The 14,794-nt window shown below is 53.8% G+C and overlaps 1 protein-coding gene across 3 annotated transcripts in view; it reads left to right on the forward strand.

The window, feature by feature from the left end:
- Window positions 1-14,794, forward strand: part of AGPAT3 (1-acylglycerol-3-phosphate O-acyltransferase 3) — a 57,817-nt gene that overhangs the window by 4,961 nt on the left and 38,062 nt on the right. Inside the window, exon 1 of one of the 3 annotated variants that reach the window (XM_005880425.2) lies at window positions 2,606-2,708. The exons of 1 other annotated variant lie outside the window; for it this stretch is intronic. The gene's annotated coding sequence lies outside the window, so the exon portion shown is untranslated. Of the gene's footprint in view, window positions 1-2,605; window positions 2,709-3,255; window positions 3,383-14,794 lie in introns of those variants that run through there. One more of the 3 variants, XM_005880426.2, reaches the window with a different exon arrangement.

Raw genomic sequence — 14,794 nt, forward strand, 5'->3', positions numbered from 1 at the left:
GGGACTCCCAGACCCCCTGGCGGCCCTCCCATCCCACTGAGAACATGGATTAGCCGAGTCTCCGCCGCATTGCGAACGTAATGTCACACTTGCTTTGTACAAGGCACTTGGGAGTTTGCCTTCGTAGTCTAGGACTTGGAGAAGGTTAAATAGTGTTAAGATGACCTGTTGGTGCAGGATTGGTGGAATCCTCTTGTGAAGTCATCTGGGTTGGTCTCTTTCATCAGATATGACAGATAGCTCTTTCAATGCTACAAAAGTAGGTCTGCCCAGGCTCTCCATCCTTCCTACATCCCTTTTTTTGTAAATTTCTTTTCTCTAGAAAATTATACACTTGATCGAGGTTTTCAAATTTATTTGCATAGAGATGTGCAGTCACTTGCACGATTTAAAGTAATATTTTCTTTTGATGCTTATTCCCTCTTTTCTTAATTTATTCATTTTATTCTCTTTTTTATTATTAGTTTTTTATTGCTATAGGTGACTGGTCTGTTTTATTGATTTTTTTAAAAAGAAACCATCTTTTAAAAATTTATAATTAATTAGAATGCTTTTTTCCAACTCACTATATTTTACTTTTACCTTTATTAATTCCTTCAGCTACTTTGTCATTTTCTTCCAACTTTTTGTTTCCATGCATTCTCTTATTTCCGTGCTTTCATCTCTAAAAATTTAAAGTATTTAATGCAGTTCATTTTCCTCAGAGCCCTGCTGTTGCTTTCATTATGTTTTCTAGACATTTTCTACTGCCCTGGAGAGGAACATCTGAGAGGAGAATGTTTACATTTCAGGGAGGAAGGCCTTTTCGGTTTTCTGATTCTGTTATGAATTTCTAGAGCATATTGTTTGTATTATAGTTACTGTTTGGAATGTGTTGAAAACTTCTTTGTTGCTTCATATTTCTGGACACTGTGGATGTTTCTGTGAGCGACGGGGAGAAGGGTGTTCCCTCTTAGCAAGTGCAGGTCGGCTGTGCCTCAGGCCTTGGCACCGACCTTGCTCTGCATCTCTGGACAGCCCTTCTTCCTTCCCGACCCCTTGTTCTTCTTGATGGAGACGTGGAGTGTCTGTCATGGTCAGCTGCGGGGATTCGTTTCTGCTTCATGACACGCTGGCTGCTGTGTTATTTGGTACATAGGTATTAAGCCATCAGATCTTTAAGAATTTTAGTTCTAGCATTATAAATATTCCTGCTTTGTCATTTAATGTCACTTGACTGGATATTTTATTCTCTGATATCAAGCATTTGGACCTCTTTTTACTTATATTTCCCCGATGTACATCTAGTCATCCTTTTCGACCTTGCTGGCTTGCTTTGGTCAAGGTATTTCTCTGTGAAGTAGCTCCCTTTGCTGGTTGGTGAACTCCGCCGGTTTGAAGTGATTGACATAGCCCCTGTGTTGATTTGTGCTGCTGGTATTTGTGTGTTGGGGGTTACAGATAAAACGTGTTCCCATTCACAAACACACTCACAGTGCATGTGGCCTCTGCTCTTCGCCTTCCCGGTTGTTGTGTTGTGTTTTGGTGTGGTTGATCTGAGAGCTGGAGAGGTGTGTGGTTCGTCTTAACAGTTACTAGTTCCTTCCTTTCCTCTATTTGATAATGTCTATTGTTTCTGTACTAATTGTGACAGTAAAGCACCCTGTACCCGCCCTCCCAAGGCACTGCCTCCCCGAGCACCTGCTCTGGCACCTCCACATACCTGAGCCTTTCTTGTTCACCTGTCAGTTACTCTGCTGTCAGTTCCCACTACTGCCTCTGCAGCGACATGGCTTTTCTCCCACCTCCCTCCCCGCCTGCCCCTCTCTGCTTAGGCTTCTTTCTCCAGGTGCACACATCACAGCTCATCCCTGGGCCTTCTTGGTGCCTCAGGTGTGTCCCTCGCTCCGTGTGGGCAGAGGTGTGGACTGTTAGCAAATGGAGCCGCTTGTTGCTGTGTCCCAGCTGTTCCTCTCCCCAGGGCCTCTTGCCTCCGGGTCAGGTTCACAATCCTGTTTGGCTGCCCAGCCCTTTGATTTAGTCTCCCCCTTTCTGAGACACACTGCTTTAGCCTTGTCCCTGTAAGCCCAGCAGATGCTGGATTTTCACTCTGCTTATACTCACTGTGGTTATGAATATATTTGGACTTTCTACTTCATCATCATCACCATTTACTACCCCTTTCCTTTGTGTTCCTGTCTTCTCTTGAATTTAACCTGTTAAATCCATTCATCTGTTTCCACCCTTGGGGTGGTGCCTTTATACATTGGGATGCATGGTTGCCTTAGCTGAAGCTCACCGCTGGTTCTACTTCCTTCCCAAACAAGTATCAAGGCCTGAGAACCAGGACTTTGGTTCCACAGTTTTTCAAACCCACATTTCCTGGGCACACACAGCCCCGTGCGGGTGTTTGCACCTCTGTGCTCTGATGGAGTCCCCGCCGTGGCCCTCATGGGGGCCCTGGACCCTGAAGTGCCTGTGGAGCAAACCACAGGACACGTGGGGACCAGGCTGTGCTGCTCTGCATGGCTGCTCAGCACTTTCCGCCTCTGCCCTCCCAGAGCACGTGGCCACGCCTCCTTACACAGCCACTCCGTCCCCAGTGGCACACAGCTCTGATGTGGCAGGACCCTGGCGCTTGTCAAGTCCACGCTGATAACCATCATCACCCGCCCACACCCTTGAGCGTGAGGACCCTTCCTGAGGCAGCTTCCTGGACTGGCTGGCAGGTGTGCTGTGGACTCACGTCCGTGCGTGTGTGTGTGTGTGTGTGTGTGTTGCGCGCCTCCCTGCCTGAGGGTGAGACTCGGGCTGAGAGGGCAATGAGCTGCTGGTTTTGTCCCAGCTCAGGTGACACTAAGAACTTGATAGACATTGGACTTTATCAAAGTCAGGGAGAGCTTTGCAGCAGTCAGTGATCGGTGCCTTTGACAAGTTTTCAGTTAGTAATAAAACTAGGGGTTGATGGCTGTCCTTCGTTAATGAGTAATTAGCTCCACGCTGCCGACTCTCTGAGTTGACTGTCCAGGGCGAGGGCTCATTTCTTTTCTTTCTTTACTTTAATATATTTTTATTGATTTCAGAGAGAAAGGGAGAGGGAGAAAGAGGTAGAAACATCGATGATGAGAGAAAATCTTTGATCAGCTGCCTCCTGCACGCCCCCCACTGGGGGATTGAGCCTGAAACCTGGCCATGTGCCCTTGACGGGAATCAAACCCGGGACCCTTCTGTCTGTGGGCCAACGCTCTATCCACCGAGCCAAACCGGCCAGGCAAGGGCTCATTTCTTGAGGAGACCCTGAGCTCTGGAGTCTGGGGACCTGGTCGGGGCTGGCGAGGTGGGCGTGCCCTCCCAGCCTCAGTGTGGACGAGCCATAGAGGATACCCCATGAGACCAGCGGCAGGTACGGTGTCAGGACGTCTTTTTACCAATTTCTCTGTATTTTGATGCTGTTTTTGTGAAGACTTAACAAATACTGGATAGGTTATTGTGAGGATCTAGGCTTCTTCATTTGGAGTAAATGCTGTCTAACGAAGATTTCCTGTTGGAAGTTAAAATTCTTAATCCCATGGTCTAGGTGAGGAGCAGGAACCTGTGGGGAGCGGGAGGGGGATATTGTCAGACCATGAGGGTGTATAGGGGGGAGATGCTTATGTATGGGCTTGGCTGTGTGTTCTCTGGTGTGGGTACTTAGGTCGTACGTGCCGCCGGGAAAGCGTCATAACTAGCAACATGTTCTTTAGACGTCAAGTTGCTTATGAAGAACCATGGCATTCAATGCTTTGGAACCCAAATAGCTGTGACTAAAGACAGAAGTGAACACGTTTCCGTGGTTGCTGCGAGGTTGGATCTTTGGGTTGGGAGCCTTGGGGTCCAGTGTGGTTTGTTGGTGAGGAGAGGACCTGGGTCGCCATTACGTGGGCTTCCCAGGCCCCTCTGCGGGACCCCCAGGAGGTCAGCTATGCCGTCAGGTAGCGTAGACCTTGTTCAATAATTACTCACTCATTCGAGGCCCCCCCCTCCCCCGTGCCAGCGCCCCACTTGGTGTTGGGGGCAGAGGTGACCACCGTTAGACCTCACACAGACTAACAGGAAGCGTGTGTGAAGTCATTTGTTCTTCATGGATATATAGAGCCCTGAGGGCTACATTTTAGTGGGCAGCCGGGGAGGCGAGGTGACAGTAATGAACAAATACACTGGAGATGCCAGATGAACTGTGCTGAGGGATCTGCGTGGGGCTGTGCAGCGTGACGGGCAGTGTGGGTGCTGATGGGGAGCAGACGACCCTCACAGGGTATGGCAGGGAGCAAACACCCAGCACCAGCCAGCTTGGCAGGCAGGCAGGCAGGCGCAGTGAGGCTGGGGAGGGCTGGGGAGTGCAGAGGGCAGGCCCAGGAGGCCAGGGCACCTGGCTTAGCAGACATGAGGGGGTGGCTTCTGTCCTTGGTTCTGTTCAGTGGAAGGCACATGGGTCACTGGGGCGTGGGCCGGCCTTGGCATGATCCCCACTGGGTGGAGAGAACTCTGGCTTCCCCATGGGACAAGAGTGGAAGTGGGAGAGGTGATGAGGCTGGTGACACAGTGGCGGAGAGCAGACAGGCTTGCTGGCAGGTTGAGTGTGCGTATGGGAGTCTGGGATATGTGTGTACATGTGTGTCTGTGTATGTGCCTGCATGTGTGCACACGTGTGTGACTGACAGAGGCAGCACTGAGAGGCGCACACTCGTCCCCGATTGATCCCGAGCGAGGCTCTTCACGCAGAGTCGTCCTTTGGAGTTTGTGTCTGTCTTAGACCTTATGCTGCTGCTTGGCAACACTGCAGTCACCTCGGGGACAAATGGCTCGACAGCGCCCAGGCACTGGCCAGCTGTGGGCTCTTAGCCTCAGTGTAGCCGGACTTTCGAGATGTCTCTCTGCCTGGCCTTTGGCCAAAGCCCCTGGCTGGCCGCACCGCCCTCAGGATGCTGGGCGGAGGGGCTGCACCTCCTCTGGGTTTGCGGACCTGCCCCCACGCCTGCAGGAACAGGGGAGGCAGAGCCAGGTCTGACTAGGAAGAGGGGAGGAACGTGTGCCTCGTCCTACTTCCCACCAGGATGGCAGGACGGCCTCACAGCGGAAGGCACATGGCGAGAGGCTCCGAGCCTGCAGGGCCCCGGTCATGTGACCCGTGACCAAAGGCTGGAGGCTGGGCAGGAAGCTCCTGCTCTAGGGATAGATGGATGTGAAGGGTGGCCCCGGCTTCAGGGGTCCGGGGGGCTGAAGAAATGTCCAGCTCCGGGGCAGGTCCAGGAGACAGCTAGAGCCGGGTTCCCACACCCAGTCGTGTGTCCAAGACGCTATTTATACCCACAGCACAGGCGCACTCTTCACACGCACACCATATTCACACCACACACCACGCACACAGGGTTTTGTTTCTTTAAAGACACAGATCTGAAGCAGTTATGGCAAATGTTCCATCTCAGTGACGGGTGCTGGGCGTTTGAGACGTTGCTCTGTTTGCCTCTTTAAAATTAAAAACATGGGAAATGAGGACACATTTGTAATACCTTAACCAATAAAGAAATTTAAAAAAAATTAAAAACATAGGCAAGTGCTATGAGAGGGACATAGGAAAGGACTCCTCCCAGGACAGAGCGCTCCTGCAGGGAGGCTGCCCTCAATCAAGTGAGAGGACAGGTGTCAGCCATGAATCAGGTGAGGACAGTGGTCAGCTGAACCCCACTGCCCGCAAACCTTGGGTGAGGGGGGATCTCCTGTGGCCAATGGGCAGGGTGCTGAGGGCAGAGCCCAGCCCTCGGGTGCGTCCGGAGGAGCCTGTCTGTGGTCAGCATGACTTGGGCCCCGGGGTGCTCTGCGCACGGCGAGGCCAGGCCCTGGTTGGTGAGAGCGTCTGTTCCCCTCGGGCCTCTGCTTCTCTTCCCGATGCTTACAGGAGGGTGTGCTCCCAGGAAAACAACTGGTGTAGGAGGAGAGGCCAGGAGAGCAGGATCCATTGCAGAAGCTGGACCACTGGGACTGGGCCCTGCTGGGTGTAGCCTCCTCGCTCTCTGTGGTCGGAAGCTCAGCGGGAGACACTGGGGTGGAACGGGTGCAGCGGAAGTCAGGAACAGCTCAGGTAGTTTTCATTGACTCCAGGATCTACTATTAAATAGTCCTTTGCCGGAGAGTTCTACATGTGTTAGGAGCAGGTTCAGCCCACGTGGGCAGCAAATCAGTGCAGGCCAGTCTCCCCCTCTCCCACCAACACCAAGACAGCCCGGGGCCGGGCAACTGCTCCACACAGGCACCCAGGCTCCGGCTGATGTCCCTGTCAGCCTGCAGCTCTGTCCTCTTGGTTATGACTTGTGGCTTCAGAAAGGCTGCTCCAGCCTTGCCATTTCACCTGCATTCCGGGCTGGAGGGGGAGAAGGGCCCAGCTGGGCCGTTTCCTTTGGAAGAGCTCCACCCAGAGGCTTTTACCTCCATCTCCCTGGCCGACGTGGCTGTCCCAGCTGCAGGGTGCTGGGACCTTACCCTTCGCTGAGCCTGCGTCTGCCTGACAGCGTGTCCATCCTGTTGGTATGAAGTGGGGGACAGTGAGTTTTGCACTGGCAGTGTGTGGGGGGAGCACTTTACTCTCCCCTCAAGGTCCTGCTGGCTGGTCTATCAAATCCACATGAGACAGATTAGCCATAGAAAATGGCCAAATTGAATACATATGTCCACATGGAACCCCACATGCATGAGAGGTTCCGAGGCAGACAGGACAGTGAGGGATGTAAGACATTCTGAGTTAGGGGTGAGGTAAGGTTCCTGGGGGCCGCAGCGGGCCATTGCAGGATGACGAGAAGAGCAGATCCTCTCCCCTCAAGGTCCTGCTGGCTGGTCTAATAATCAAATCCACATGAGACAGATTAGCCCTAGAAAATGGCCAAATTGAATACATATGTCCACATGGAACCCCACATGCACGAGAGGTTCCGAGGCAGACAGGGACAGTGAGGGATGTAAGACATTCTGAGTTAGGGGTGAGGTAAGGTTCCTGGGGGCCGCAGCGGGCCATTGCAGGATGACGAGAAGAGCAGATGTTCAGTAATTAGTTTGTGCTGCCCTATAGAGAGGCCAAAAAAGGTGATCGCTGATCATCTCTTATGAAGTACAAGGCCCCTAATTCAATTCTTCTAGGCTGGTGGGCGTAGGGACAGAAGTTTCTCTTGAGCCCATAGGATCTTGGTTGTCTTTGGCTCAAAACAATCTACAAACCACAGAAGCATATCTTGGGGTGCTCATTCTGAACCCCTGTAGCAGCCATCTCCTTCCTACCACTTCTCAGGGTAGTCAGTATTCCAGAAATCAGGTGTATCCTTGACCTTTGACCTGGATGTGATAAAAAGAAGGCATCTTCTCCATTTCTCCGTGCTTCCCTCTTCACTGCACTTGGCACACATTGGCTGTTCTGCAACCGTTGCCCTGCATTTCTGGTTTTCGGTGTGGGGGCTGGTCGGGTCCTGGCTTTCAGTCTCTGTGAAAATAAAAAAAGTCGACAGCCACTGCCTCGAGCAGGACCTCTCCCTAAGTGCTCCCCCGCCTGGAGGGGGGCCCACCCCCTGGACGTGGGCAGCTGGGCACTCTCCCCTGGACCCCGCAGCGGTTGCCCCAGGCCACCCACGCTCCTGGCTGCTCTCACCGTCCTGGTGAGCAGAGATTTTAACTCGGGGTGAAAAGGAAAACTGGTAGAAAACTAAATGTGCCAAGCTGGCAGTTTAGAAAAAATTAATTCGGTCAAACTACTTGTAGTTGGGGGGCAGTACAATCCCTAACTAATAAGGATGAGTCCAAGATTTGACTCATGTGCATAAAACCAGTGGGGAATGAAGTATGGTAGCAATCATCTCAGGTAGAAACTATAGTTTAACTTTAACCCTGCTGTTTGGTTTCTGTACTTATTTGCTTTGTTTAACAATAGAAAAGTTATTTTGATTTTCTGAATTATATAAATTATCCCATTGGTTGTGGTCATACTGGTCTTAGAAAGCACATTTTCCTTTACCTGGGAAGGACAGCACAGTTATCCCAAGGTCAGAGGGCTCCAGTTAACGTGTCCCTGTTGACATCTTATCACTATGAGATTTGGGAGATGCCCCCTCATAGTCCCGGATTTGCAATAAATGTGACTCTTTAATTCGAAAAAAAGAAAAAAAAGAAAAGGAAAACTGGTGAGCTCCTGCCCCCCTCCCGCCCCCCCTACAGATCCTGCCTCCCCGACGACGGGGAGGGGCTGATGGCAGGATAAGAGCTGGGCCACCTCCAGTGAGGGAGCCGCCCTGCAGGTCTGGCCCGGGACGCTCACAGGTAAGGGCAGGGCTGCTCTCCAGCAGAACCCCCGACCTCCCCCGATGGAGCGAGGCACCGAGTGGAGGGTGGGAGAGAGTAGGAGTTGAGGGCCGCGCATCTCAGACCCCACCATCTCGTCCGAATCTGCACTCTCTGTGGGTCCGACTCTCCCTAAGCTCTGGCCACAGAAGAGTGGGTGGGTGAGTTATTTATCCCGGACCCTCCACCTTGCTTGCCCGGAACAGCATCTGTCCCTCTAACATGTGGGAGGGCCCGGTGGCTGGCGTCTGTCCTTCTCCAGCCTGAGCTAAACTGTCAATGTAAGAAACGTCCAAACCTGTAGAGAAATTTTTGTAAGAGTTTATTTGAGCCAAACTGATGACATATGCCAGGGAACAAGATCTCAAAAGCTCTGCGATTTTGCAGCTTCTTACATACATTTGAAATCAAGAGAGATTACATGAAGGTGGGGGAAAGCGGGGCAGGGATTGGGTTACAGTACAGTTAACAAGATTGTTCTCTCTCTCTCTCTCTCTCTCTCTCTCTCTCTCTCTCTCTTGTTGTTAATCCTCACCTGAGGGTTTCTTTTCCATTGATTTTTTTAGAGAGAGTGAAAGGGAGGGGGAGAGACAGGGAGAGAAACATCGACATAAGAGAGACACATCAATTGGTTGCTTCTCACATGCACCACAACCAGGGCCAGGGATCGAGCCTGCAACCCTTTAGCCCACAGGCTGACGCGTTAATCATTGAGCAAAGCCGGCTAGGGCAAGCTTGTACTCCCTTGAGGGTTAACACTCCCTTCCAGGGGTATTGCTTTTGGTGTTTCAAAGGTGTGTTAACCTAGATGCAGGAGAACAATGAACAGGGCTGGCTTAAAACCTTCCACTAAAGAAGTTATGGGCCTGGGCAGGGCTGCCCCCCATGAGCTGCCCAGCTAGGAATTTATGATCAGATAATCCGGTGAGAATACTTCACATAGAACCCCCTTTTCACCCACAAAGCAAAGGCAGGACTGAGTGAATAAGACATCTTGTTGGCGTCTGCCTTACAGTCATTTCTAGGGCCTCCACCTCAACATTGCTGTCTGTCAGGATTTCGACAGATGATTTCTGAGTCCATAGTATCTCCCACCCAGGGTGAGCCAAAGCTTTTGTCTGCCACTGATGTCATGTGATTAACTGGAATGACAGAGCCAACGGTCCCGTGTCAATGCCACTGCCCAGAGTGGCTGGTGAGCCCTTGAGAGCAGAGGGCCAAGCCGAGGGGCGCCGAGAGTTAAACACATGGGAACTGATGGACTGAAAAGCCCAGATGACAGGTGACGCAGAACATGGCCTTGACTCCTTCTCACTGTTGGCTGCATGTGGACCTGATGGCATTTGGGCTGTGTTGGGTTGAGCAGCGGTTTCTTTTGGGATTATCATCAGGTTAACACGCAAGGGGCAGGAGGAGGCAGTTCCGCAGGTGAGCACACGTTCAGGGCGTGTGGCAGGATCGGTGCCCGAGGTAGGCTCGGGCATGGGGCTCTGAGAACAGGCCATGCACAGGGACCACACCTGCGCGACAATGAACTTGAACCAGCAGCTTCCTACGTGTGACGGGTTTTATGCTACGAAATCAGCACTCAGGCATTTGAGAGCAAGGAGTTCTCTGTGGTCTTGCTAGTGGTTTAGTTCCTGTTGATTAGGTGCGGGGAGTGTTGCGCAGGGTGAGACCCAGGCCCTGCCCAGCAGCCCCATGTGATGCCGGAGTGGACCGGCAGGTGGTCAGGCCAGGGGTCCAGAGGGCTTGGCACAGGCCCCACCTCGGCACAAGTGGCAGGAGGTGGAAAGGTTTCCTGGTGAATTAAGTTGTATACCCGGCTCCCACCTGACGGACCTGCTGGTGAGAGAGAGCATGCTCACCTGTGGCGGAGCTGGCGGTATTGCTGCACCCTGCCTGGTTTGAGGACGGCGAGGATTGGGATCAGGGGCAAAGACTCACCCCAGTAATGACTCAGCATTTGACTAGACACCCATCCATCTGTTCGTTTCACAGATAGATGTTTGGTTACTGTTACTGCCAGGGCCTGTGGTGGGAATGGGTACAGAAAACCATAAACGGTGTGTCTGCCCTTGTCTGTCAAGGTGAGCTCCCACGAGAGTGCACCGATGGGCACTGTCCCGCCAGGCCACCGAAGAAGCTGGTGCAGGGAGGGATCTTAGAACCTGTGTCCAGTGGTCTCGGGCAGCAGAGCCGGGCGCGGGGGTGGGGGCCTGGGGCCACCTCTGCTGTGGTCAGCATGCGTCTTCCCAGGTGCGGTCTTGTCCTGGGTCTGGACTGCAGGCCTCAGCTGGCCAGGTGGAGCCAGCTGCCCACGACGGGAGAGAGGATTCAGGAAAACTGCACCGAGCTCTCAGCCAAGGTCAGGGTCGCCCTTGAAGTCCCACATGAAGACCACACGAAGTCTGTGTCAGAATGGGATCTCTCCAGGTGAGACTCGATTTGTGCTGCCCTTTGGGAAGGTGCTGGAAAACATGTTGTTTAAGGTGCTCAGAGGGCCAGGGATGAGACAGGTCACTGCGGGGCAAAAGTGACTGTGAGTCGGGGCTACTAAACCAGCCCATGTCCTGTCTGGTTTGGAACCAGGGGAGGTAAAAATGTCATCTTTTCACTGATCTGTTGAAGAACTTGTCTTACATGTGCATCCACGTGGATTCCTGATCTAAGCCCCAGGGTTAGAGGGCGTTCCCTCCAGGCACAGTGACTGCACCTGCCCTGCAGCGTGGCGTTGGCCTGGGGTCCTCCAGCAGGAGGGTCACAGGATGGGGGCCCGGGGACCTGGCAAGGAGGGGCTGACAGACCACCCAGTGCTCAGTGGGCAGCGGGTGAGCAGCAGCTACCCAGAGATGGCTGGAGGGGCAGGTGCAACCTCCCAGTGGTCAGAAAAGCAAGTTCAACCCAGGCGGTCATGACTCATCCGCAGACCAGCAGACACCATGGTCAAGGGGCCTGAGCAGGAGCTGGAGGGCTGGGTTCCAGCCCGGAGTAGCTGGATGTGGGCCGCTTACGGTGGGTGCACACTCGTTGGTGAAGATATCTTCTGAGCACAGATGGGTGGGAAGGTCCCGGAGCGAGGGTTCCTGGCCGCCTGGTGCCCTGGGAAGGTGGAGGAGCTGAGTCAGCTCCACGGGGTGTTCCTCCCAAGAGCCCATGGGTGGCACAGGAGGAGGTGGCCGTGGTCGAGAGTTGGGAGGGTGAGGCTGCCAGTGTCGCTGATGTGCGTCTCTCAAGCCCCCCTGTTCACAGCTGGTTTGTGCAGGTCAACAGGATTTGTGGGGACATTTTTTGTTGATCCAGGCACATGGCATGTGTAAGGACTAGGCTGTGGATGTTGCCGGGCTCGGCAGACTCCAGGGCTGCCTGACCCCTGCAGGCAAGACTGTGAGGGGAGCCGTGGGCGCAGTGCCCAGGTGACCCGCCCCCAGAAGGCCCAGCAGCCGCAGCTGGGACTTGCTGTGCCTTGAGAATGGCCCAGTGTCTTCTTCCTAAAGTAGCCCGTGCTCTGCCTTCTCCACACAGGAGAGCACACTGGCTGGCCCTTCTCATTGCACTCTCCCACCTCGTTCCTGAGCTGCTCCCTGTGGCATTTTCTCTCCTGGAAGCTGTGAGGTGAAAGCAGAGGGATTTCATGCCAAGAGCAGGTCTGCATTCTGCTCCCAGCTGCACCACTAGCTTGGGCTGCACTTTCTCCTCTTCCCCCCAAATGGGAGGTGCACATGGCCATGCCTCCTGGTGATGGGCACTTCCCTCTGTGCGGCAGCATTTCGTCTGCATCTTGAGTCCTGAGCCAGGGCTGCTGGAGTGAGAAGGGCCCGAGAGGCACTCACCACTCACAGGGAGACGGAGTGCCTGGCAAACGGCAGGACCCCTGGGCCCTGGGGAACAGTCAGTCCCCTCTCAGCTCTCACAGCACTGTCTCTGCCCGCCTCCACAGGGGAGGGGCCAGAAACTAGCGCAGCTGGTCAGACCAGGAAGCTCGGGACTGGTGTCCACCACTGGAGGCCTGAGGGGCTTTTCTGATCGCACTTTTTAAAAAAATATATATTTTATTGATTTTTTACAGAGAGGAAGGGAGAGGGATAGAGAGTTAGAAACATCGATCAGCTGCCTCCTGCACACCCCTACTGGGGATGTGCCCGCAACCAAGGTACATGCCCTTGACCGGATTCGAACCTGGGACCCTTCAGTCCGCAGGCAGACGCTCTATCCACTGAGCCAAACCGGTTAGGGCTGATCGCACTCTTTTTTGAAGATCATAGAAATAATGCATCCCCATTTCCCAAGATAAAATCCGTGAGACTTTTGTAACTGGGGGCTCTGAGCATGGGACTGAGTCGCTCATGGTGGTCGGCAGCCTGGGGGACGCCCTTTGGTTGTTGGGGCGTCTGATTGCCCTCCAGGGACTCAGCATAGCCTTGTTGGCAGGTGCCGTGAAAACGACGACTGGCCAAACGCCTTTCCGGGTCTGTGGGCACAACTTGGGTCTGCGCCAACCGTAACTAAAGCAGCAGCAGAGGCTGGAGGTCATACCCATGGTTCAGGGGGAGGCTTGGCTTCTCTTTTGTTTTTTTTCTTGCTGGGTCTGCTTTATTGCTTAGGAGCAAATTTGAGGAAAAAAATTTAACTTATATTTCCTTTTGAAACTTTTTATTTTGAAATCTAAAGAAATTTCTATCAGGAAAACCAGACGCAGGCTCATCCCAGGCCTTCAGGCTGACACCGCAGAGAGCCAGGTTGGAAGCCAGCATCTGAAACGTCTCCTGTGGTTGAGGCCTTTCGGTGAATTACATTTTGTAAATCTGCGTGGTAGCGACCGTCTTTTTTAGAGACGTTGGTGCACACGGAGGGGAGGTGGAGAGACCTTGTTCTTCAGGCCACACTTCAGAGCCCTGGTCTCACACCCTTGTCCCTTCAAAGCCAGGCGCAGCTCACGCTGGGCGCCCGCTGGGAGCCGCGGGGAGCCGTGGGGGAGGCAGGAAAGATCTGGGCTGTGCCCAACCCCAGCAGCCGGTCTGACGACTGGCTCAGCTTTCAGTTCTTTAAGGTTGGAGGAGCCGGGCTAAGCAGGTGGGGAGCCCGCCCTGAGGTGGAGGTGGCCGTGCAGAGAGGAGAGGAGCCGGAGGAAGGGCAAGGAGCTGGACAGGACCTGGGAGCGCAGGGTGGCAGCTGGCCTCGGCCCTCCAGGTAATGCCACTGTGGAGCCTGCAAAGGTGTGGTTTTGGTTGTTGGCCGTAGTTTAGGTTTCTCTTTACTTTTTCTGTCTCTGCCTTTTTCTGTAAGGTTAAAAAAAATAGCTTGCCTCCTCTCAGGAAAAGGTCGAAGTGTCATTAGCAAGGTACAGGTCAGGATCATAATACCGGCCACCCCAGAACCCCTCCCCCCGCGCCATGCCCAGCGACAAAGGCCAGGTGTGGGCGGCCCAGGCATCACAGGCTGATCCCTCGGGACCTCACACACCATCCAAATCCTTGAGGCTTAAAAGGACCAGGTGACCAGGAGACGGTCCACCTGTGGGAACCGGCAGGAGCTTCTCCTGTGGAGAAGGAACTCGCCAGCCTGGGCAGTAACTCCCATGGCACCATGCATGTGCTCATGTCCCGGGAGAAGGGTGGTGACTGCATCCCACAGAGCAGGCCGGCAGGCAGGATGGCGTGGGGGGAGCCCCGAGGCTTCTCCACGGTTACGCAGTCACCCTGCAGGACTCCCGATGTGGGGACGGGGGAGCAAACTCCACCCGAGCGAGAGGCTACTGAGGCTAGAGCAGAAGTGGATTCCAGCCGGACACAGGCAAGTGCCCAAAGAGCGGGGCCACCGCAGGCCCCTCGGTCCTCGCCCAGGAGCCCCGAGGCGATGGCGCGGTCACATTGTCACATCACAGGCTGGGCCCTCGATGGTCTGCATGTCCTGGGCAGGAGAATGGGTACCTGCCTTTTAATACGTTCCTACATTGAAATGCTCCGCAGCCAGTTTAACAAGAATGACAGAGGGCAGTGATGCTGATGATAACTAGTCCCTGGTCTAGTGCATTTCACAACTCACTCTCGTGAGTCCTTTTAACTCTCGTAACCTGGTGGTGTAGGAAGTACCCCCACTCTACAGAGGAGGAAATGGAGGCTCTGAGAGGCTCAGTCCTTTCTCCAGGTCACACAGCCTGGTGTTGGGGAGGCCAGGATTTGAACCCGGTCGTGTGCTCCTATTCGCTCCTCCCTCTCCCAGAAAGACGAGGCTTGCACTGACCCAGCAGGCTTTCCTGGCGGAGGTCTGAGTCTGTTCAGGCTGTTACAACACAACACCATACATCGGCAACTTTAAAGAAACAGACATTGATTTCTCATAGTTCCTGAGGCTGGAAGTCCCAGATCAAGGCACAGGTGCCTGGAGAGGCCTGCGTCCATAGACAGTGCCTTCTTGCTGGGTCCTCAGGGGTGGGAGGGTGACGGCGCTCTCTGGGGTT

The sequence above is a fragment of the Myotis brandtii genome, unplaced genomic scaffold, assembly GCF_000412655.1.
Source record: "Myotis brandtii unplaced genomic scaffold, ASM41265v1 scaffold638, whole genome shotgun sequence".
Classification (NCBI taxonomy): Eukaryota; Metazoa; Chordata; class Mammalia; order Chiroptera; family Vespertilionidae; genus Myotis; species Myotis brandtii.